Source organism: Salmo salar, chromosome ssa04 (assembly GCF_905237065.1).
Source record: "Salmo salar chromosome ssa04, Ssal_v3.1, whole genome shotgun sequence".
Taxonomy (NCBI): domain Eukaryota; kingdom Metazoa; phylum Chordata; class Actinopteri; order Salmoniformes; family Salmonidae; genus Salmo; species Salmo salar.
The window spans coordinates 77123037-77148897 of NC_059445.1; the positions used below are offsets into that span (position 1 = coordinate 77123037).

General features: G+C 40.9%; 1 protein-coding gene and 1 non-coding gene across 2 annotated transcripts in view; both read right to left on the minus strand.

Annotated features, from left to right (window-relative positions):
• LOC100380779 (glucocorticoid receptor) overlaps window positions 1–25861 on the minus strand; it is a 114321-nt gene that overhangs the window by 61736 nt on the left and 26724 nt on the right.
• trnav-uac (transfer RNA valine (anticodon UAC)) lies at window positions 13276–13348 on the minus strand. Its single transcript has one exon. It is a non-coding gene; the product is annotated as a tRNA-Val (tRNA).

Consider the following 25861-nt stretch of genomic DNA (forward strand, 5'->3'; position numbering starts at 1 on the left):
GGCGCGATTTTTGAATCGTTTGGAATACTATTACTTCAATTTCTCAAACATATGACTATTTTACAGCTATTTAAAGACAAGACTCTCCTTAATCTAACCACACTGTCCGATTTCAAAAAGGCTTTACAACGAAAGCAAAACATTAGATTATGTCAGGAGAGTGCCCAGCCAGAAATAATCACACACCCATTTTTCAAGCTAGCATATAATGTCACAAAAACCCAAACCACAGCTAAATGCAGCACTAACCTTTTATGATCTTCATCAGATGACACACCTAGGACATTATGTTATACAATACATGCATGTCTGTTCAATCAAGTTAATATTTATATCAAAAAACAGCTTTTTACATTAGCATGTGACGTTCAGAAAAAGCATAACCCCCCGCAAACTTCCGGGGAATTTACTAACAGTTTGCTAAATTACTCACGATAAACGTTCACAAAAAGCATAACAATTATTTTAAGAATTATAGATACATTACTCCTCTATGCACTCGATATGTCCGATTTTAAAATAGCTTTTCGGATGAAGCACATTTTGCAAAATTCTAAGTACATAGCCCAGCCATCACGGCTAGCTATTTAGACACCCGGCAAGATTAGCCTTCACCAAAATCCTATTTCCTATAAGAAAAATGTTCTTACCTTTCCTGTTCTTCGTCAGAATGCACTCCCAGGACTTCTACTTCAATAACAAATGTAGGTTTGGTCCCAAATAATCCATCGTTATATCCAAATATCCTCTGTTTTGTTCGTGCGTTCTAGACACTATACGAATGGTAAATAACGGTCGTGCGCATGGCGCATGGCATGACAAAAAATAAATATTAATTTAAATATTCCATTACCGTACTTCGAAGCATGTCAACCGCTGTTTAAAACCAATTTTTATGCCATTTATCTCGTAGAAAAGCGATCATATTCCGACCGGGAATCTGCAATAAGCTAAACAGCCGAATGAAATTTCTCCACGGGGGCGAATCGTGCATGCGCCTCATTCAATGGTCCTCTGATCGGCCACTTGGATAAGGCGATAATCTGTTTCAGCCAGAGGCTGCCTCGTCATCGTTCAGGTTTTTCCCGGGTTCTGAGAGCCTATTGGAGCCCTGGGAATTGTCACGTTACAGCTAAGATCCTTACTCTTCAATAAACAGATGCAAGACGCACGACTCCTTGTCAGACAGGCCACTTCCTGCATGAAACCTTGTCAGGTTTTTGCCTGCCATAGGAGTTCTGTTATACTCACAGACACCATTCAAACAGTTTTAGAAACTTTAGGGTGTTTTCTATCCAAACCTGAACAATAATATGCATATTCTAGCTTCTGAGTTGGTGTAGGAGGCAGTTAAAAATGGGCACATATTTTTTCCAAAATTCTCAATACTGCCCCCTAGCCCAAACAGGTTAAATAATGCACGTGATTGGACAACACACAGCAGTACGGGGTGCTGTCTGGGACCTTCCCAGCTGCGCTGTATGTGTACATTGAAAAAAAGTGTTGCTTCATCAGTATTTAATTTAACAATTATTTATGAGAAATGTGTTGAGGTCCAGATAGAACCTTCACTCAGTCCGGACCGAGGTCCGCCATTTGTTCACCTCTACCCTAGACCCACTCCAATTTGCATACCACCCGATTAGGTCCACAGATGATGCAATCGCCATCACACTGCCCTATCCCATCTAGACAAGAGGAATACCTATGTAAGAATGCTGTTCATTGACTACAGCTCACCATCTATCACCACAGAACCCTCCAAACTCGTCATTAAGCTCGAGACCCTGGGTCTGGACTCCGCCCTGTGCCACTGGGTCCTGGATTCTGACGGGCCGCCCCCAGGTGGGGAAGATAGGAAACATCTCCACCCCAGTGATCCTCAACACTGGGGCCCCACAAGGGTGCGTTCTCAGCCCTCTCCTGTACTCCCTGTTCACCCATGACTGCGTAGCCATGCACGCCTCCAACTCAATCAACAAGTTTGCAGACAACACTACAGTGGTAGGCTTGTCACCTATCAACAGCATCCTGTAGGGCTGCGTCACCGCCTGGTACGGCAACTGCACCGCCCTCAATCGCAAGGCTCTCCAGAGGGTGGTGCGGTCTGCACAACGTATCACCAGGGGCAAACTACCTGCCCTCTAGAACACCTACAGCACACGATGCCACAGGAAGGCCAAAAAGATCAAGGACAACAACCACCCGAGCCACTGCCTGTTCACCGCGCTATCATCCCGAAGGCGAGGTCAGTACAGGTGCATCAAAGCTGGGACCGAGAGACTGAAAAACAGCTTTTATCTCAAGGCCATCAGACTATTAAGGCTGCTGCCAACATACACTCAAATCTCTGGCCACTCTAATAAATGGACTTAATAAAAGGTATCACTAGTCACTTTAAATAAACGCCACTTTAATCATGTTTACATATCCTACATTACTCATCTTATATGTATATATTGTATTATATACCATCTTCTGCATCTTGCCTATGCCGCACGGCCATCGCTCATCCATATATGTATATGTACATATTCTTATTCATCCCTTTACATTTGTGTGTATAAGGCACTCGTTGTGAATTTGTTAGATTACTTGTTAGATATTACTGCACTGTCGGAACTAAAAGCACAAGCATTGACATCTGCATGTGACCAATACAATTTGATATGATTTGATTCTAAAAACAGCGATGAGATTAATGCTACCGCTATTCATGGATTTATTGTGTGCTTGCGTCAGCCACATAGGCCACAGAAAAATTGCCATGCAGGCATGTCATTTATTTAGTTAAGCAAGTCCACATTATCACATATTTCAGAATGTAATCATATTTTGAATATCAATGCATTGGCAAGGCCTAAAAAAATGCATTATTCTTTAAGTGATAGTGGCCCCCCTAAAAATGTATGCTTTTTTGGTGGGGGCGTGGTGGGGTTTTATTTTAGGCTCTATATGTACAATTACATAAATTATGCAATTGTATAACATTGACGTCCTTGAAAATTACATTTAAGTGCTTGATAAAGTCTCTGAAAGTCCTTGATTGACTTGCCAATGTCTGTATGAACCCTGCTTAGAGGATGTATAGTCCTAGACCTATGTTGGTGTATAGGTAGAGTTATGGGCCAATTTGCATATATTCCTCCAAGTACACATGTGGAACTGCATACATTTTTATTTTTGTTTCAAACCATTTTGAAATGTTGATCCCAATGTCACACATTGACCCCATTATTTATAGAAAAACCATACGTACTTGTAGAGTCAGTGAGCAGGTAAAATTTTTCTGCAGCTTTTCTGGGAAACAACCAAAAGCATGGGTACCCCAGCAACAATTGCATGCTGAACAGAAAAAGGCTGCAATTTACAAATTCTTGGATTTCCACCATGGTTAAATAAAGCACACCATGGTTTTCCCGAAATCCCGGTTAGAAGATTCCCAGAATCAATAGGGAATAAGTAGGAAATCCTCCAACCAGGATATTGACTGTTCCCAGAATTTGCCCATCCTACCTGTGTTACAGGGTCTGCTACTTAGTATATGAGGTTCATATAAGAAGCACAGCTACGTAATAGTGTTGACACCATGATGTTACCTCACCCACCTTTTCATAGAGTCCAATCATAGAGCACTAGTCTCTGTAAGTAATGGCAAAATGTGATAGTCAAAGGTTGTGCTACTTATCATGGTGTTGAGGATAGGTCAATATGACATTTGAGTCTGACAAACAAATGGTCAATCTGGTCTTCGTCAAATGTGTGGTGAAAGAAAAGTCTCTCAGGACATACTAAGTTGATTTACTGTTTAACCAGGCTCCTCCCCTTCATCTACCCTGATTGAAATGGATTTAACCAATGACATCAATAAGGGATCATAGCTTTCACCTGGATTCACCTGGTCAGTCTGTCATGGAAATACCAGGTGGTCCTAATGTTTTGTACACTCAGTGTATTTTAAAGTTTACTTATGTAAATCAGACCTAACTTTTCTTAATATAACAAACTGCTAAAGCTTATATTCAGCTTGAATTCTACATAACATCTCCCACTAACATACAAATATTTTAAGGCAGCTGAAGTACCTTTTTTCTAGTTTAGTCATATTTATCTTACCTTTAGAAGTGCTTACTTCGCAGTCTGACTAGCATCTATAGAGTTGCAATGTCCCATAAATTGAATGCCCAAATTAACTTGAAGCATCTACAAAACAAGTTTTGCAACCACATAATCCAAAAGGCAGGCTACTGCTAATCTTTTTCCTCCAACTACTGTTCATGATTCAGAAATTATTATTTTGATTCAGATGATTCGATTCACAACGATTGAGCCAAATCTCAAATACCACAAAGACAAAGGGAATCCTTTTATGTAATTAAAAAAAAAATGTGAAGCAGGGAATCCGTTAAAAGTAAATAAACTTTGTTAGGCCTCACCTATATTTGCATTACGCTGGTTTCAAAAATACCCAGCTTTGTAGAGTATAAATAATCTCATGTGCCAAAGCATATGGAAACATTGTTGTTTCCAGAGAATAACACACACATGCCTAGCTCATTAGTGTGTTAACAAATTCTCTTCCCCAATTGCCATTACTGATAACATTGGCGGAACACAAGTGGTGCCACCTGGCAGACTGCTAAGGAAGAGAGTGGTAGCATAAATGGGAGGAAATCCATGTCCTAAAATGACTCGCATTTTAAAGCCCAAAGGCATGGAACCTGTCATGAACAGGCATGTCTTTCTAAGTCTAATTCCGATAGGAGCTCAGAGCTTTCTAAAAGTATTGTAAACCACAGATAGCTGGCCCAAATACAAAAAAAGTCCACATAAGAAATAACTGATAAAAAGATGAAAGCAATCAAGTACATCTTGAAACCACCCTGAATGGCATTCCACTCAACTTTGCTCTGCTGACACTGTCAAAAGGCAGAATGGAAACTAGTGAAAAATAGGTCACGCTGCAGACGATGCAGCCAGCCAGGCAGAGTGGGCGAAACAGTTAAATAGTCGTATGCACTACACAGCAGCAATGCTTTCTACAAATGGCCAACCACGGGCTCGATTTACACTGAAAAAAATATATCAACGCAACGTTTCCCATGTTTCATTAGCTGAAATAGAAGATCCCATAAATGTTCCATACGCACAAAAAGCTTATTTATTTCAAATGTTCTGCACAAATGTGTATATATCTGTGTTAGTGAGCATTTCTCCTTTGCTAAGATAATCCATCCACCTGACAAATGTGGCTGGTTTAACAGAAGTTAAACATCATGGTCATTACACAGGTGCACCTTGTGCTGGGAGAAAATAAAAGGCCATTAAAAAGTGCAGTTTTGCCCCACAACACAATGCAACAGATGTTTCAAGTTGAGGGAGCGTGTACATGGCATGCTGACTGCAGGAATGTCCACCAGAGCTGTTGCCAGAGAATTAATTCATTCATTTCTCTACCAACGTCGTTTTAGAGAATTTAGAGTATGTCCAACCGGCATGACTGGTTCTGATCCACGCCCTTACCTTTTTTAAGGCATCTGTGACCAACCGATGCATATCTGTACTCCCATTCATATGAAATCCATAGATTTGGGTCTAATGAACGTATTTAAATTGACGGATTTCCTTATATGAACTGTAACTCCAAAAAGTATTTGAAATTGTTGCATGTTGCTTTTACATTTTTGTTCAGTATAATAATTAAGTACAATGATTTTCTTTTTAATTGCTCTTGCGGGGGCCAAATAAATAAAATCACCCGTGCTGGGACTTGTTGATTCAACTGACATTACAAAAATGTATACAACGGGTGGGCCTAAATCGGTTAAAACCGCATTCCAACTGGTGTCTATTCCACAAATGACCACCGGCTAAATCTGATGTTAAAATGCCTATTTACCCTGTTCTATCTGACTGCGCAATCCACTGTCATCAGCCCAGCCAGGCAATATAAAAGTTGATCTCCACTTTAAAAAGCATCTAGACATTCTCACATCTCTTTTAGACTAACATTTAGTTTTCAACAAAGGAGATTTATATAATCCATGCCGTCTGTCTCTCTGACATTTGCAACATTGTTTCAATATTCAAATTCTATCTATGAGACAGACAAGCAGGCAGGCAGCTTTCTCAACCAGTTGAAATCATGCATCAGCTGGCATATTTTTTATGGATATATACAAAGAAATGTATAAAAAAGAAAAAACATTTCTAAAAACCTGTTCTCTGTCATTTTGGGGTATTGTGTGTAAATTGATGAGGAAAAACGTTTAATTCATTTTAGAATAAGGCTGTAATGTAACATAATACGGAAAAAGTCAAAGGGTCTGAATACTTTCGGAAGGTACTGTATGTCAATGATTATTCAAATATGTTGGTTGACTTAGTCTCGGGCCTAACACCTGTGCCAATATATCCTTCAAATACAGGCTTCTCTGGCATTATCACTTAAACATTCCATTGCATGATCCACATCAGTTAACATCATTTTAATGAACATTGTACATTATCATGGAAATTATTGCATCACAATGCCAGGAAGCCATTGTGAGTGCACCCATAAGAGTTTAACAGCCAAATTGCCAGGGTTAGAGGTTCCAAGCCCGTTCTATTCATTCTATTTCTGTATGCTGCTGCTGCATTATGGGAGGAGTTTCCTAGGCAACCGAAGACTGGTTTGCTTGTTCCAGCAAGGAGCAACAAAGTTTCATCATGTTGTTAAGTCCATGTTGCGGCCACAATGGACTCAACCGCACTAATGCCTGGCCGTCACATCTTCAGTGAGCTGTTCGTTTCACACACAAAAATGAGGTTATGACGGTTATTTTATTTTCATGACGGTCTTCAACCATAACCGTCGGTTACAAAGGTTATACTGTAATTGTGCCAGCCCTATTTGACACATAGGCCTACTGTATGTGAAGCACAGTTGAACTTCTACAACCATCTGAATGAAGCCTAAAAATACCCATCTGTTTTCTGTCAGTTACATAATGCAGGGAATCTTAACTTGTTGTGGCCAGGGATGCCTTTTGTGATAGCAAATTCATCAGGTACCACCACATAATCAGAACACAACTTGAGTGAGACAAAACATTTTTTTTTTTAAATGCATAGAAAAAGTTATACTATGACTTTGGCAGTGCATGGCCGGACGAACCAAGTCTCAGGTCCTGGGAAGGAACATTTTAAAAGGCACCGGAGAGAACATTTAACAGTTTAAGCCAATTTCCTTTAATACTACACATTCTGTCATGTGGCAGAGAGAAAACGTTGCAGTTTTAAAGCTTACATCACAGTGCATTTATGAATGAAAAAAATAAAAAGGGAAATACAAGAAGCATTCAGTTGAAACATTTATAATTGGTTACTGTGGATACCAATATCCCTGTGAGCCTCCCAGACCCATATTGCCCAGAGTTAACAACATAAATCGTAGATTAATAACATTACATTTTATTGTTTTACACACTAAACTTATTCCACGGATCCCTTGGCCAAAATGTCTTTAACCTGTTGTTAGTAATATTCATTACCCGTGGGTCTGCGGATAACCCCCTGACATAATGACAACACAGGGCAAGTCAATAAAAACTTTACACAAATGGTTGATTTTAGCTTTGTTGAGCCGACAGCCGACTTTAGCCCATAAACACAGCGACCAGCCAGGCAATTTAATCTGCGTCCTGATTTCAATGTACAGTAACAGGCCGTTGTGAGGTCTACTTTCGTTCGTCACTGCCAATCATTAACCCAGACAAAACATAAAATGCTCCCACCTCTCACTTAACCATCCACACATACACTTCACTGTGATTGTGTTGCCAGGGCATTTCCACCATTACTACTGAGGAAAAAAAAGGACAGTGGAGAAAGGGACGTTGCATGCATTTCCACTGAGATTTCACAACAGGGAGAAAGGTCTGGAGAGCAAAAAAGAGGGCGAGAGCGATAAATCGCTCGAGAGCTAAATAGGGGGGGCCGAGAGCAAGAGGGGGAGCGAGCAAGAGCAAGAGGGGGAGAGAGCGAGGGGAAGGGGGACCAACATAAGTCAGTACAGCAGGGCAGAAAGAAATGGAGATACCGAGGTTGCAATCTATAATTTAAATTTCCTTTGAGACAGGCAATGGAGCATGAATTTGAGCAACGATCTTTGGCCTTGCCCAAGGGAAGAGGAACATCTCACGGATGTTAGCTTTCACTCAGGTGAACTCAGTGACTTCAATATAAAACCGTACAATGCAGACAGGGCCAAAGATCTTGATAAGAAGGTTACCAACAGTGATTAACTGCAAACAGCTGTGCCAGTATCTGGGAGTGTGTCCTAAATGATGTTGCTTAAAGTGGAACTGACAGAGTTTTACCAACATGAAATAATATTCAAGTCTGTTCATATACACCCCCAGGAAGAATTACATTTATTTAATTTTCTTTTTACTTTTGCTGACAAGCGGGCACTGAGATATTGTAATTTTCAAATTTTTATAAATTCATTGAATGTTTGGGAATGCAATGTAGTGTGCGAAAACAGCTGTGCGTTCGGACAATTAAATCAACACTGCTGTAAATAAAACCATCTGTCTCGTCCAGAACCGGTGTCTACGCAGAACGGTGTGCCATAGCTAGGGTTGCAAAGGGTCGGAAACTTTCCGGGAAATTTCCCATGGGAAGTTAGGCCCGGGAATTTGGGGAATTTTGCTTAAATTCATTAAAAAAAAAAAATTGTGGGATACACAATGCAATTCTAGTTCTTGTGGCATATTTTGGATAAACTATCCTCAATTCAACAGAATTGCAACCCTCTGCATGCACAGTGCATTCTTCCATCACATGTACAGCTGATTCTCAAGATCTTGCACACTAATGAGATGCTATTTGCTATTGAGCCCACACTACTACACTGTCTGAGCCAAGAACTACATGCTTTCTGGTAAGCTTTGATTAGAATAATGGGTGGGGTGAATATAGTTTATATGACATTCATGATTTTTTGTTAACTTGTAAATAGTAGCCTACAGCAAAGTGTGTTAAAATCTTTTCTAACTTGTTAATAATTTCTGCTAGTTAGTTTTTGCTCCATGCGGGTTTTAGTTTGATTGAGCCTGCTAACTGAAGAATGTTAATTCACCTGTTTCCATACATGTTTCGTTTTAAGACATTTCTTTTACAAATGAGTTGTTTAATCTAACTGCTTAACTATTTATCTGTACATGGAATTGTATTTGTTTATTTTTACTAATCTTTACAGGAAAATGCCACAGGCACTATCTGATGTGTGGAGACATTTCACTGCAGCTAATGTAGAAGGAAAAGCTGTGTACATTTGCAAATACTGTGACAAATCACATGTGAAGAATGCAACAAAGATGCACAATCATCTGGCCAAGAGCATAAAGTTCCCTCTGCGCTCACAACAAGCAACCTCTGACAAAAGTCCCTCTACTTCTAATCGACCTGAAAATTATGAATCAAACACCATATCAAACATAGCAACAGCTCATGGTCCTCCTGGAATCAGAAGTTTTTTAGACTCAATGAAGGAACGTAGTCAGAAACAGTGATTAATTTCTTGCTCGAGCTGTGCATGCAACTGGTTCACCTTTGATGCTCACAGGCAATGTGTATTGGAAGAGAATTCTGAATGTTCTTCGCCCAGCATACACCCCTCCAACCAGACATGCTTTAACCTCTCTTGGGTAGGGGGCAGTATTTTTACATCCGGATAAAAAAACGTACCCGATTTAATCTGGTTATTACTACTGCCTAGAAACTAGAATATGCATATAATTGTTTGATTTGGATAGAAAACACCCTAAAGTTTCTAAAACAGTTTGAATGGTGTCTGTGAGTATAACAGAACTCATATGGCAGGCCAAAACCTGAGAAGATTCTATACAGGAAGTGCCCTCTCTGACCATTTCTTGGCCTTCTATAGCCTCTATCGAAAACAGAGGATCTCTGCTGTAACGTGACATTTTCTAAGGCTCCCATAGGCTCTCAGAAGGCGCCAGAACGGGGAATGATGACTCTACAGTCCCTGGCTGAAAAACAGTAGCGCATTTGGATAGTGGTCGATCTGAGAACAATGACACGGGTGCGCGCGAAGACACCATTTTCTATTTTCAGTGTTTGAACGAAAACAACGTCTCCCGGTCGGAATATTATCGCTATTTTACGAGAAAAAAAAAATCGCATTAAAATTGATTTTAAACAGCGTTTGACATGCTTCGAAGTACGGTAATGGAATATTTTGAAATATTTGTCACGACATGCGTCCGCGCGTCACCGTTCAGATATGGACCTGAACTCACGGACAGGTGAGTTTGCTAGTTCTGAAAGTCACATGCTAATGTAAAAAGCTGGTTTTTGATATAAATATGAACTTGATTGAACAAAACATGCATGTATTGTATAACATAATGTCCTAGGAGTGTCATCTGATGAAGATCAAAGGTTAGTGCTGCATTTAGCTGTGGTTTTGGTTTTTGTGACATTATATGCTAGCTTGAAAAATGGGTGTGTGATTATTTCTGGCTGGGTACTCTCCTGACAATCTAACGTTTTGCTTTCGTTGTAAAGCCTTTTTGAAATCGGACAATGTGGTTAGATTAACGAGAGTCTTGTCTTTAAAATGGTGTAAAATAGTCATATGTTTGAGAAATTGAAGTTATAGCATTTTTAAGGTTTTTGAATATCGCGCCACTCGATTCCACTGGCTGTTGACTAGGACGAAATCGTCCCACATACCCGAGAGAGGTTAACTACTCATTTGCTGGATGCAGAGTTCAACAGAGTTCAAGTGAAGGTCAAGCAAATCATAGAGAAAGGAGACTATTGCAATCATCGCTGATGAGTGGTCGAATGTTCGTGGGCAAGGAATAATTAACTATATAATCTCCACCCCTCAACCAGTATTCTACAACAGCACACATTGGAGATGAGCTGAAGGCAGTCAATGACCTTGGACCACAGAAGGTATTTGCACTGGTGACAGACAATGCTGCGAACATGAAGGCTGCTTGGTCTAAAGTGGAGGAGTCCTACCCTCACATCACACCCATTGGCTGTGCTGCTCATGCATTGAATCTGCTCCTCAAGGACATCATGGCACTGAAAACAATGGACACACTCTACAAGAGAGCCAAGGAAATGGTTAGGTATGTGAAGGGTCATCAAGTTACAGCAGAAATCTACCTCACCAAGCAAAGTGAGAAGAATAAGAGCACCACATTGAAGCAGCCCAGCAACACCCATTGGGGTGGTGTTGTCATGATGTTTGACAGTCTCCTGGAGGGGAAAGAGTCTCTCCAAGAAATGGCCATATCACAGTCTGCCGATATGGACAGCCCCATCAAGAGGATCCTCCTGGATGATGTATTTTGGGAGAGTGGTAAGCAGCCTGAAACCTATAGCAGTAGCCATTGCACAGATTGAGGGACACAATGCCATTCTGTCTGATGTTCAGACTCCGCTTGCAGATGTGAGAAAAGAAATCCGTACTGCCCAGCCCACTTCACTGTAGCTCCAAGCAGAGGAAACTGCAGTTCTGAAATACATCAAAAAGCGTGAAGACTTCTGCCTGAAGCCCATACACGCCGCAGTGTACATGTTGGACCCCAAGTATGCTGGCAAGAGCATCCTGTCTGGTGCAGAAATCAACAGGGCCTATGGTGTCATCACTACCGAGTCTCACCACCTCGGCCTGGATGAGGGCAAGGTTATTGGCAGTCTTGTGAAGTACACTTCCAAGCAAGGAATTTGGGACGGAGATGCAACATGACAGTCATGCCAACATACCACCAGGTGGACGGGATTTGTAGATCTGAGGCTCTTTCCCCTGTTGCCTCCATCATCCTCCAAATCCCACCAACATCAGCCGCCTGGTCCTTGTTTGGGAACACACACACACACCAAAGCACGCAACAGGCTGACCAATACAAGGGTTGAAAAATTGGTGGCCATCCGGGCAAATCTGAGGCTTTTTGAGCCTGACAACAAGCCATCCTCAATCAGGTTGGAAAGTGACAGTGAAGATGAGGCCTCAGTCTAATGTTCAAGAGGGGGACATTGAGGAGGTCCAGGGAGAAGACATGGAAGCCTGAGAGGAAGACAACCATAGCTTTAGTTTCTAGACTATCATTTTACAGATGTATGTTGAAAACGTTTTTGGGAGATGCGATGGATCATTGGGGATCATTCAATATTCCCTTTCTTTTGTTGTTCAGGGAATCATCCCATGTGAAGAGTCAACTCATTTAATTAAAGTTCAATTCATTACTAAATAGTTATTTTTATTTCTATTGGAAGGATTTAATAATTTGCAATTATGTCTACTTATGATAAGGTATAGTTTATGTTTGTCTCCATATGATATGGTAAATATAAATATATGGTAACTGGCTATTTCTAATCTATGCATAGTCACTTCACCACTACCTACATGAACAAATTACCTCAACTAACCTGTACCCCCGCACACTGACTCGGTACCGGTACTCCTTGTATATAGCATCGTTATTGTTAATTGTGTTACTTTAGTTTATTTGGTAAATATTTTCTTAACTCTTCTTGAACTTCACTGTTGGTTAACAAAAGCAGCGCAATTGAAGTTGAATTCACCGACGCAAGCGAATCAGGCTGTAATTTCATAAAGTAGATCACGCAACTATTGACTTGCTTGTGTGTCTTATTCGGCCCGCGGGCCTTTGGTTTGACCATGTACAAAACGAATTAGCCATGTTATGACTTACTTGTGCTCATTGCCCTTGCTAGTTTCATTGTATCGACATTCCCAGCCTTAGTTACAGTCATCTGTTTTTGTTCAAAATAGTGAGTCATTGAAACTGAAACAGTGCATCCCGATTGGGTGGAGGCAGCAGACAATGTACCAGGCCAGCTGTGACTTACAATGTGATGGGAATATTTTTTGGGACAACCAAGAAATGTATTGGAGAATTATATTAAATCATGCATTGAACTGCATCCCTCTTATCTGCCAACGATGCATGGCATTTTGAGTAAAACTTCTTATAAAGTTGGTTTTGTAGCATAAACTATGAATTTGATATTTGACTGATATTATGATTGTCGGTTTCAAATCTGCAAAGTAATTAAAAAGGCTGTCAGTACCACTTTACACCTCCATAACAGGAAATTACATTTTACATTTACATTTTTTTAAACATTTTAGTCATTTAGCAGACGCTCTTATCCAGAGCGACTCACAGTAGTGAATGCATACATTTCATTTCATACATTTTTTTTTTTTTCGTACTGGTCCCCCCGTGGGAATCGAACCCACAACCATGGCATTGTAAACACCATGCTCTACCAACTGAGCCACAGGGAAGGCACTACAAATTACCAATAGAACTGTATGTACAAGGTGACCAAGGCTAAACTGTTGTGACCTAGATATCATTAGCTAAAATATACCGATTGTTATGGGGACCACCTCATAATTGAATCAGATTTGGATCAAAGTGTCCTCCGGATCTGATGCTTTGCTCACTGTCCTCCCAATCTCTGCACAGCGCATCAAAGTACAATTATTATAGGCCTGCATTGACAGGCATGAGCGGCGTTTGAGATCAAAACGAGCATTGGCAAATTTGTTTATAATGATTGCTAGGAGTTATTTGCCCAGTTATAGTTCATTTTTGGTAAGCAATGCAAATCCTGGAAAAACCAGTGTGTGCATTACCTGTGCGTGCAAGTGAGCCGTTGCCAGAGGGGAGAGACATTTGCGCAGCAGGTAAAATGATGCACAACAGACTAACTACACTGAACAAAAATAAATGCAACAATTTAAACGATTTTACTGAGGAAACCAGTCAATATAAATAAATTCGGTCCTAATCTATGGATTTCACATGACTGGGGATATAGATCTGTTGGTCACCGATACCTTAATAAAAACGTAGGGGCATGGATTAGAAAACCAGTCAGTATCTGGAGAGACGACCATTTGCCTCGTGCAGCACGACATCTCTTTCACAATGTTGTCCCACTCCTCTTCAATGGCTGTGCGAAGTTACTATACGCATGTTGGCTGGAACTGAAACACACTGCCGTACACGTAAATCCATAGCATCCAAAATATACTTTATGGTTGACATGTCTGGTGAGTATGCAGGCAATGGAATAACTGCTACAATTTTCAGCTTCCAGGAATTGTGTACAGATCCTCGACATGGGACCGTGCATTATCATGCTGAAACATGAGATGATGGCGGCAGATGAATGGCACGACAATGGGCCTCAGGATCTCAACGGTATCTCTGTGCATTTAAATTGCTATCAATAAAATGCAATTTTGTCAGTTGTCCGTAGCTTATTCTTGCCCATACCCTAACCCCCCCACTGCCACCATGGGGCACTCTGATCACAATGTTGGCATCAGCAAACCGCTCGCCCACACCACGCCATACACGCTGACTGCAGGAATGTCCATCAGAGCTGTTGCCAGAGAAGTTCATGTTGCCAGAGAATTTGGAAGTACGTCCAACCGGCTTCACAACCGCAGACTGGCATGGCTGATTAATTAGGGCCGATTTCAAGTTCATAACAATAATAATCTGCATTTTTGGACGCCGATGCAGTAATCATCGGATGCGGTAATATGCATTTTTGGACGCCGAATATAGCCGATTACATTGCATTCCACGAGGAAACTGCGTGGCAGGCTGACCACCTGTTACGCGAGTGCAGCAAGGAGCCAAGGTAAGTTACTAGCTAGCATTAAACTTATCTTATAAAAAACAATCAATCTTCACATAATTACTAGTTAACTACACACGGTTGATGATATTACTAGGTTAACTAGCTTGTCCTGCGTTGCATATAATCAATGCGGTGCCTGTTCATTTATCATCGAATCACAGCCTACTTCGCCAAACGGGTGATGATTTAACAAAAGCAGTATCGTTGCATGAATGTACCTAACCATAAACATCAATGCCTTTCTTAAAATCAATACACAGAAGTATATATTTTTTAACCTGCATATTTAGTTTAACAGAAATTCATGTTAGCAGGCAATATTAACTAGGGAAATTGTGTAACTTCTCTTACGTTCATTGCACGCAGAGTCTGGGTATGTGCAACAGTTTGGGCCGCCTGGCTCGTTGCGAACCAATTTGCCAGAATTTTACATAATTATGACATAACATTGAAGGTTGTGCAATGTAACAGCAATATTTAGACTTAGGGTTGCCACCCATTTGATAACACACGGAATGCGGTTCCGTATTTCACGCCTCGGCGTTTTGATACTCGTGTAAATCTCACTAGGAAAAGGTAAAGTTTGTCAACATATTTTCATAAATCCACTCTACAAAAAAATAAAAAATAATCTTCGCTTATATTTAGCCAATATTGATCAGAGTTACCTTGTCCTATGGATATCTACACAGTTATAAAATTGGCAAGGTGGTGTAAGCCTACACTCAACACAGACCTTATTTGAAGTGAATCTAAAAATATCCTATGGAATAAATGAATGAAGGAACCGCTTTTCAGATTTTGCTGGAAGGTGTCATGGGAATTATGACTCACACTTTGGTAGTCAATTCTTACCATGCCCATTATTAAAATAGGATTTCCTGCATATAGAAATTAGTTGTTTTCAACAGGTAACTTAAAACAAATGTTATTATTCAAACAGTTGAGAGTATATATACTGCTCAAAAAAATAAAGGGAACACTTAACCTGTTGGGTCTAGGGGGCAGCATTTGCACGTCTGGATAAAAAAAATGTACCCGATTTAATCTGGTTACTAATCCTACCCAGTAACTAGAATATGCATATACTTATTATATATGGATAGAAAACACTCTAAAGTTTCCAAAACTGTTTGAATGGTGTCTGTGAGTATAACAGAACTCATTTGGCAGGCAAAACCCTGAGACATTTTCTGACAGGAAGTGGATACCTGATGTGTTGTATTGAGTTTAAACCTATCCCATTGAAAAACACAGGGGTTTAGGAATATTTTGGCACTTCCTATTGCTTCCACTAGATGTCACCAGCCTTTACAAAGTGTTTTGAGTCTTCTGGAGGGAGATCTGACCGAACAAGAGCCATGGAACGGTGATGTCCCATTAGACACCTGGCGCGCTACTTCATGTTGGGTACCCTCGTTCCAATACGTTATAAAAGGCTATGCATTCGTCCACCTTGAATATTATTCATGTTCTGGTTAAAAAAGGCCCTAATGATTTATGCTATACAACGTTTGACATGTTTGAACGAACGGAAATATATTTTTTCCCCTCGTTCATGACGAGAAGTCCGGCTGGCTTACATCATGTGCTAACGAGACGGAGATTTTTGGACATAAATGATGAGCTTTTTTGAACAAAACTACATTCGTTATGGACCTGTGATACCTGGAAGTGACATCTGATGAAGAGAATCAAAGGTAATGGATTATTTACATAGTATTTTCGATTTTAGATCTCCCCAACATGACGTCTAGTCTGTATCGCAACGCGTATTTTTCTGGGCACAGTGCTCAGATTATTGCAAAGTGTGATTTCCCAGTAAGGTTATTTTTAAATCTGGCAAGTTGATTGCGTTCAAAAGATGTAAATCTATAATTCTTTAAATGACAATATAATATTTTACCAATGTTTTCTAATTTTAATTATTTAATTTGTGACGCTGACTTGACTGCCGGTTATTGGAGGGAAACGATTTCCTCAACATCAATGCCATAGTAAAACGCTGTTTTTGTATATAAATATGAACTTGATAGAACTAAAAATGCATGCATTGTCTAACATAATGTCCTAGGAGTGTCATCTGATGGAGATTGTAAAAGGTTAGTGTATCATTTTAGCTGGTTTTATGGTTTTGGTGACCCTGTCTTTGACTTGACAAAACATTACACACAACTCTTGTAAATGTACTGTCCTAACATACTCTAAATTTATGCTTTCGCCGTAAAACCTTTTTGAAATCGTAAAACGTGGTTAGATTAAGGAGATGTTTATCTTTCAAATGGTGTAACATAGTTGTATTTTTGAAAAATTTGAATTTTGACATTTATTTGGATTCAAATTTGCCGCTCTTGAAATGCACCTGCTGTTGATGGAGTGCACCACAGGTGGCACGCTAGCGTCCCACCTAGCCCCAAGAGGTTAAACACATCCTAGATCTGAATGAAATAAATAATCTTATTAAATACATTTTTCTTTACATAGTTGAATGTGCTGACAACAAAATCACACAAAAATAATCAATGGAAATCCAATTTATCAACCCATGGAGGTCTGGATTTGGAGTCACACTCAAAATTAAAGTGGAAAACCACACTACAGGCTGATCCAACGTTGATGTAATGTCATTAAAACAAGTCAAAATGAGGCTCAGTAGTGTGTGTGGCCTCCACGTGCCTGTATGACCTCCCTACAACGCCTGGGCATGCTCCTGATGAGGTGGCGGATGGTCTCCTGAGGGCTCAATTGGATTCAGGTCTGGGGAACGGGCGGGCCAGTCCATAGCATCAATGCCTTCCTCTTGCAGGAACTGCTGACACACTCCAGCCACATGAGGTCTAGTATTGTCTTGCATTAGGAGGAACCCAGGGCCAACCGCACCAGCATATGGTCTCACAAGGGGTCTGAGGATCTCATCTCGGTACCTAATGGCAGTCAGGCTACCTCTGGCGAGCACATGGAGGGCTGTGCAGCCCCCCAAAGAAATGCCACCCCACACCATGACTGACCCACCGCCAAACCGGTCATGCTGAAGGATGTTGCAGGCAGCAGAACGTTCTCCACGGCATCTCCAGACTCTGTCACGTCTGTCACGTGCTCAGTGTGAACCTGCTTTCATCTGTGATAAGCACAGGGCGCCAGTGGAGAATTTGCCAATCTTGGTGTTCTCTGGCAAATGCCAAACGTCCTGCACGGTGTTGGGCTGTAAGCACAACCCCCACCTGTGGACGTCGGGCCATTATACCACCCTCATGGAGTCTGTTTCTGACCGTTTGAGCAGACACATGCACATTTGTGGCCTGCTGGAGGTCATTTTGCAGGGCTCTGGCAGTGCTTCTCCTGCTCCTTCTTGCACAAAGGCAGAGGTAGCGGTCCTGCTGCTGGGTTGTTGCCCTCCTACGGCCTCCTCCACGTCTCCTGATGTACTGGCCTGTCTCCTGGTAGCGCCTCCATGCTCTGGACACTACGCTGACGGACACAGCAAACCTTCTTGCCACAGCTCGCATTGATGTGCCATCCTGGATGAGCTGCACTACCTGAGCCACTTGTGTGGGTTGTAGACTCCATCTCATGCTACCACTAGAGTGAAAGCACCGCCAGCATTCAAAAGTGACCAAAACATCAGCCAGGAAGCATAGGAACTGAGAAGTGGTCTGTGGTCCCCACCTGCAGAACCACTCCTTTATTGGGGGTGTCTTGCTAATTGCCTATCATTTCCACCTGTTGTCTATTCCATTTGCACAACAGCATGTGAAATTTATTGTCAATCAGTGTTGCTTCCTAAGTGGACAGTTTGATTTCACAGAAGTGTGATTGACCTGGAGTAACATTGTGTTGTTTAAGTGTTCCCTTTATTTTTTTGAGCAGTGTATATGTCTCCTAAACAGACTCTTCACTATCCTTGTCACTTCAGAGCTGTGTGTGTGTGTGTGTGTGTGTGTGTGTGTGTGTGTGTTTTTTGTGTTTTACAGATGGCAGAGAAAAGCAGAGTACCACTGTGGGACTATTACATTGAATTGGCACCAGGGAAAGCAAGGTGTCTTATTTGTGATAAAGATGTAAGCATGGGGTCAGCAACAGCTAAATAAAAAAATACCACTAACCTGTGTAATCACCTTAAGAACACCCACCCAAAAGCCCACAAGGAAGCAACGATGAAAAAAAGCAAACGCAAATTCTTCACAAGGACAAAGTGATAGACATGTCACAGACATTGCATGCTACAATCTTACAACTTTTTAATAAACAAGCAAAATGGCAGGACAAAGACCCAAGAAGATGGATGTAGCAATTATTGAGATGATTGCCACTGACAACCAGCCATTCACAGTGGTGTCTGACGTTGGTTTTCAGCGGCTGATTACTCTTGCTGAACCCCGGTACAGGATCAAAGATGAAATTAAATTATTCCGCACTGAAATACTAGATAAAACAAATTAAAGAGTTGTGATGAAATTGAAGAATCTGGTGGCACCAGGGAATGCGCCACATATGGCATTCACAACTGACTGCTGGTCAGGCACTACAGAGTCCCTGATGAGCCTTACTGGACATTTCTTTGACAATGTTTGGACAAGAAAACAGGTTGTGCTGAATGTCAAGACTATGACTGGATCACACACAGGAAACTACATCAGAGAGATGTTTTTGACCATGTTGGAATACTGGGAAATACACACAGAACGTGTAGTGCTGGTCCTCAGGGACAGTGGGGCAAACATGGTGAAAGGTATGAGACTGGCAGAGCTTCCAGAATTCAGCTGCAGTGCACACAACCTACAGCTTGTAATCAATGATGGCCTATCCAGTCAGAGAGCTGTGCTAGACATTATTGTCATGTTGAAGAGCTGTGCAACTCACTTTGACCACTCTGTACTGGCCAAACAGAGGCTGAGGGCCATTCAGGAAGATCTTGGCCTTCCCAAACACAGCATCATCCAAGCAGTTCAAACTCGCTGGAACTCAACACTACACATGTTGCAAAGGTTGTTTGAACAGAGGTATGCACTGAATGTGTATGCAGAGGAATATGGACACATCAGCAGTTTGTCTGCTGCACAGTGGGACATTGTCTCTAACCTAATTGAGACACTGGCACCTATGGACGAGGTGACAGTGGAGATGAGCCACTCCAACTCTACAGCAGCATGCATCATCCCCAGTGTGTCGGTAGGAGGGTTCTTCTATTCAAGGCATCAAAACTTTACGGAAGACCATGTTGGACAGTCTGACAAGGAGGTTCTCCAAGGCCGAGGAGACAAACTGCCTGGTGCTGGCAACTGTCCTGGAGCCACGTTACAAGAGCTACGCCTCACCTCAGGGACAGTACTAGAGAAAGCAAAAGAGTGGCTGAAGGAGGAGTCTGACCTACTAAGGAAACCAAATCCCAGAGCCACAGCAGATGGGACAAGTGAAGAGGAGGACCCAGATCCAGGTGCAAAAAGGCAAAGAGTCCGGGTAGATCAGCCACCCAGTCTGGTGGACAGCCTCTACGCTAGAATCCTTGAAAGCCAAGAGGGCAGGGCTGAAGTCCAGTGCAGTTTTGAAATTGAGTTGGAGGGTTACCTCGCAGAGCCTGTCATTGACAGAAAGAGCGGCTTGCCTTTGGAGTGGTGGAAGCAGAATGAGGACAGACTTTAATCACTCGCTTCACTAGGCAAAGAAGATTCTCTGTCCCCCACCATCTTCGGTCCCAAGCGAGAGTGTTCAGTGAGGTGGGAATCATTTATGATAAGCAGAGGACCATGCAGACAAGCTCTGCTTTCTGCACTACAACCTAAAACTTAACTGGGAATATTGAAGACCCATGAAAGCTGGTGGTTCCTTTTAACATATGTTATTTGAGAATAAATAGATTTTATTGATGTATTATTAAGTTAAAAAAGTGTTCATTCAGTATTGTCATTATTACAAATATATATATAGGCTGATTAAATCGGTATCGTCTTTTTTGGCCTCCAATAATCGGTATCGGCGTTGAAAAATCATAAATCGGTCGACCTCTACTTGAGACATTTGTGGCATTGTGTTGTGACAAAACTGCACATTTTAGAGTGGTCTTTTACTGTCCCCAGCACAAGGTGCACCTGTGTAATGATCATGTCGTTTAAATCAGCTAATTGATATGCCACATCTGTCAGGTGGATGTAATATCTTGGCAAAGGAGAAATGCTCACTAACAGTTGTGTAAACAAATTAGTGCACACAATTCGAGTTAAGCTTTTTGTGCGAATGGAACATTTTCCGGGATCTTTTATTTCAGCTCATGAAACATGGGACTTTACATTTCTATATTTTTGTTCAGTGTAAATCGAGCCCGTTGTTGGCCATTTGTAAAAAGCATTCATGCTGCATACAACTTTTCAACAGTTTCACCCAGCATGACCTGTTTTTCACTAGTTTCCATTCTGCCTTTTGACAGTCTGAGCAGAGCTACAGTAAGTTAAGCATGCCATTCAGGGTGGTTTCAAGACGTAGCCTTATACTTGATCGCGTTCATTTTTTTGTCAGTTATTTCTCACTAACAGGGATATAAAACACACATTTCAGAAAAATACACTTTTTGTGCATATGGCACATTTCTTTTATTTCAGCTCATGAAACATGGGACCAACAAATCAAATCAAATTTATTTAAAGCACTTCTTACTGATATCTCAAAGTGCTGTACAGAAAACCAGCCTAAAACCACACTTTACATGCTGCTTTTATATTTTTGTTCAGCGTAGATAGACAATTCAAAACAGTGTAGTTTGGCTGGTTCTCTCCCTAGTAAACTATTTAGTATGCATTAATGTCATTGTCATGTCCTAAAATAACTTTCCACCGGCACTCGTATATCATCGCAAATGGCCAACACGCAGTGGATACAGGTGCACGGTTGATGAAACCCAATGCTGCATTCTCCGGTTGTAAAACTGTTTCATGCTCTCAAAATTGGCTAGGATTCTCCTCTATTCAATACTGGCCAAGTAATTCTGACAAAGTTAAAAAATATTCTTAAAATAGACTAATTGACAAGTAACTCCTACACTGTAGAGATGTCCCCTGAACACTGAATTATTTAACCTTACAAAATGATAAACACCTGAGCTACGTTGCCCACCTTAGCCATTTGATCCCTTGTTCATTGAATGAGGGAATCATTTTGTAATATAGAAAGGATTTGGCTGCAATTGTAATGTTGCAGGGTGGCCAACCCTCCTCCCAGAGAGCTACTGGGTGTGCAGGCTTTTGCTCCTGCACAGCTCGAACATACCACATTAAAAAAAATATAAAATATTTGTACAATCAGCTGCTGAACAGGAACTTGATAAGCTGACTGGTGTGTTTGAGCAGAGTTGGATAACAAGCCATACACACCCAGTAGCTCCCCAGATGGAGGGTTGATGGACCACATGTTTTATACAGCAGCCTTCCATTGCAATACCAGTGATAATAATGAATGTTATTTTGCAAAGTGGTCATCTTGCATCATCCAAATTTCAATTACTTAAAAACCTCAAACTAACTAAACATTTTAGAAATTCATATAAACATTGAAAGCATTTAATGAGACAACTTAAAGATGTGCAACATGAGAATATTGTCCCATTAACATTGTGTAATTTATTGACGGTCGCTAACTAAACCCCAGAGATGGGCTATTCAATGTCAAACCAACTTTGCCACTGTCGCACACCAGCCGGCTGAAGCGAATTGGCGAAATAAGTTGGCTAGTACTAGCTCGCCTAGGGGACTTCAAGATAAGACCTGGTTAGGCTATTTCAAGTGAGTGACCAACTGTGTACTGTTAACACCGAGTGAATGTAGAAAACGCTTGCCACGTGCGTACACACACACAATATATTAAACCACCCTCCCCAAAGACAACTCTTGTTTGGCTTCGGTCATGGCCGCTGCATTTCTAATGAGCAATATGGATGTGATGCCAGTAGCGCAAAGCAGACCAAACTCTTTGGTCCTTTAAAAACCTGCTGTATGTAAAATATTATAGCTATAGCTTGGAAAATAAATGTGACTGGACGACAACATATTGATGTTTGTTTACAACATTAGGGCTGTTTTAAATGCGCTTTGTGTCCTTGTCACGATACTAACGAGTATCATGATACTGGTATCATCCCGGGCCCTAATAACCAGGCTGAAGAAAACGAGGCCAAATCAGGAAGTTCAGCCCCCCCGTAAGTGAATTTCCATGGCAACCAACAAAGGAGTACACGTGCATTAGTGGTGAGGTGGGGCGTTCGATGCTGCTGCCTCCAAACTGCAGAGATAGCGCATTGCTTGGTGGGGTTCCAAGCGAGACCTGTTGCAAATCAGCCTGCACTACTGATCATCCCTCATTTTATTCATCACTGGAATCCACAGGCCAGCAAGAGGAATCAATAAGAACACTTACTCCCTATTGACACATCCCTATCCAAGGCCCGAATAACACCCATTCCATGTACCACTGTGACAGACATCACAGCTTCATTCACTACAGCAAAGCAGTGGTGCCACTTGCATTATTTAGATGTAAATTGTGCAGTCTCTGTTGTGAGAAAAAAAAAATGGTTTATTTCTAACTCTACAACATACATTGCAATGTATACAATGTATACGCATTTCCTAAGAATAGAGCGGCGGAGAACCTACTGAGTACACAAAAACATCAGCCATTTCAGCGCAAGGAAAACACAGGAGAGTGGAATGTAATTAGTGGATTAAAAAGCCAATCCACCAGCCGGAGAAATGTGGAGAAGAGAAAATGGTAGACATTAGTGAAAGGACTCCAACCGGGCATCTCAGCAAGAGTTACATTCTTTTAATCTGCAGCATAAGGAGAAAAAAAATCTGGGGAAAAAAACAGGCCAGAGTCTTGACATTAGTCATGTTTGAAAGAGGCCCAGCAAAGGGCAGAACAGATTAACTCTACATGTAGCAGAGGGGCTGACTGTGTGTAAGGCGAGAGGGACAAATCTGTGAACATGTAATGCATGGCCTGCAGTTAGTACAATCAATGCCTTTGAATGGGACATTTAGCAGACCATACGCTACTGTGTTGATTTGCCCATGCTTTTCACCATATCGTACCTGCACCAGTCAAAGGAACAAGAGAGGTGCTTCAGCCAAGAGGGGGGTGATACTCTTCGTATGACATTTCCCATTTATTTCCCACCCAATGCTTTTTTCTGAAAACAAAAACTGAATCTAAGATAACGCCTTAAATAAGTTAAAGAATGGTACATATTTATCAGAGACGGAGTCAAACCATAATGGATAGGCCTACATTTTTCATATTCATCTTATCTACCCCAAACTTATGTTGTTGTTTTTTGAGCACTTTGTATCATCTGGTAGGCTGTTTGATTCAGTATCCTCTGTACAAACCTGTGTGGATGAACCAGTGAGAACTGGTCAAACTTTTAGCTTTTTGCCATTCTCAGTGCAGGAGGTACATAAAAGCCCTGAAATCCTTAGATCAGAGAAAGCCTGCAGGTCCTTATCATCTTGATCCCTGCTTTTTAAAACTGGCAGCTGATTTCATAGCTGATCCACTTACATATGTTTAATTTAACCCTAGAATGTACTGAAATTCCAAAGATCTGGAAATCAACATTTGTCCTACCACTTTTAAAAAGGGGGTGATCCAACTCTTTAAATAATTATAGGCCAATCTCAAAGCTGTCACTCCTGGCAAAAATAGTTGAAACTCTTGTTAGTGAACAGCTAAAAAAGTTTTTATATACTAACTCTATTTTAACAATGTACCAATCGGGCTTCAGGAAGAAGCATAGCACAATTTCCACAGCCATGAAGGTTTTAAATGATATCACTTAAGCCCTTGACAAAAAACAGCACTCTCTCTCACTTTTTATTGATCTCTAAGACTTGATACAGTTGATAATGCTATACTGAGGCAGAGATTGTCGAGCGTAGCTTTTTAGGAGCATGCAGTTCCATGGTTTGCTAACTATCTGTCTGATAGAACTCAGTGCACTCAATTTGATGGGCTCATGCCTGTTAAATTGTCTGTCTGTAATGGTGTGCCCCAGGGCTCTGTACTTGGTCTTCTCTTATTCACTATTTACATAAAGAATTTAGACAAAAATGTGCAAAATGCACACCTTCACTTATGCTGATAATGTTATTTATTGTTGTGCCTCGTCTCACACAAAAGCTTTCCAGAACTTGCAAACTGCTTTTTATATTGTTAAACATACCTTGTGTCAATTGAAACGTATCAATACTGACAAAACTAAACTAATGGGGTTTTCTAAATCAAGAATAGACCTCTGAATCTTTCACCTATTACTACCTGTCAGGGCAATGAGATTAGTCTCAAACTCATAAATATCTTGGAATTTTAATTGATGACGGCCTCCCTTTAAAATTGCATAATTAAAAAAATTGTAATTGAAGCTGAAGTTGGGATTTTATTTTAGGAATAAGGCCTGTTTTTCTTTTGAAGCCAAGAGGCTAGTATCATCTACATGTATGCCTATATTAGACTCTGGGGATATTTTATATATGTATGCTTCCGTTCAATGTTTGAGATCAATTGATACCCTTTACCATGGAGCATTGAGATCTATTTTAAACTGCAAAACCCTTACGCGCCACTGCACTTAATATACCAGGATTGGCTGGCCTTCCCTAGATAATCGTATGCTCAGTCACTGGTATACTTTTATTTACAAAGCCATTTTGGGTTTACTACCATTTCATTTGGGCATTTTTATTGTTCAGAAATGTGGTGGATACTCTTCATTCACAGGACTTTATCCTGCTAACTGTTCAAAATGAATTTGGTAAAAGGGCTTTTATGTACTCTGCGCCATCGGCTTGGAACATCTTACAAAATACTTTTAAAAGAACTGGTCGACAAGGCATTATTGCATTTTTTTTTTCAATTTTTTATAATTTTTTATTTAAAAAAAATTACAGTCAAACAGCGCTAATGTGAAGTCATGACTTGCGACATATGCCTAGTTTCCTGAATCGGGTCACATATAGCCAAGACATTGTTACTCTGTGTATCTATTATCACTTTTATTATTACGTGTTTTACTTTGCTATTATTTCTATCTGTATTTTTGGGAAGGGCCCGTAAGTAAACATTTTACTGTTAGTCTACGAAGCATGTAACAAGTAAG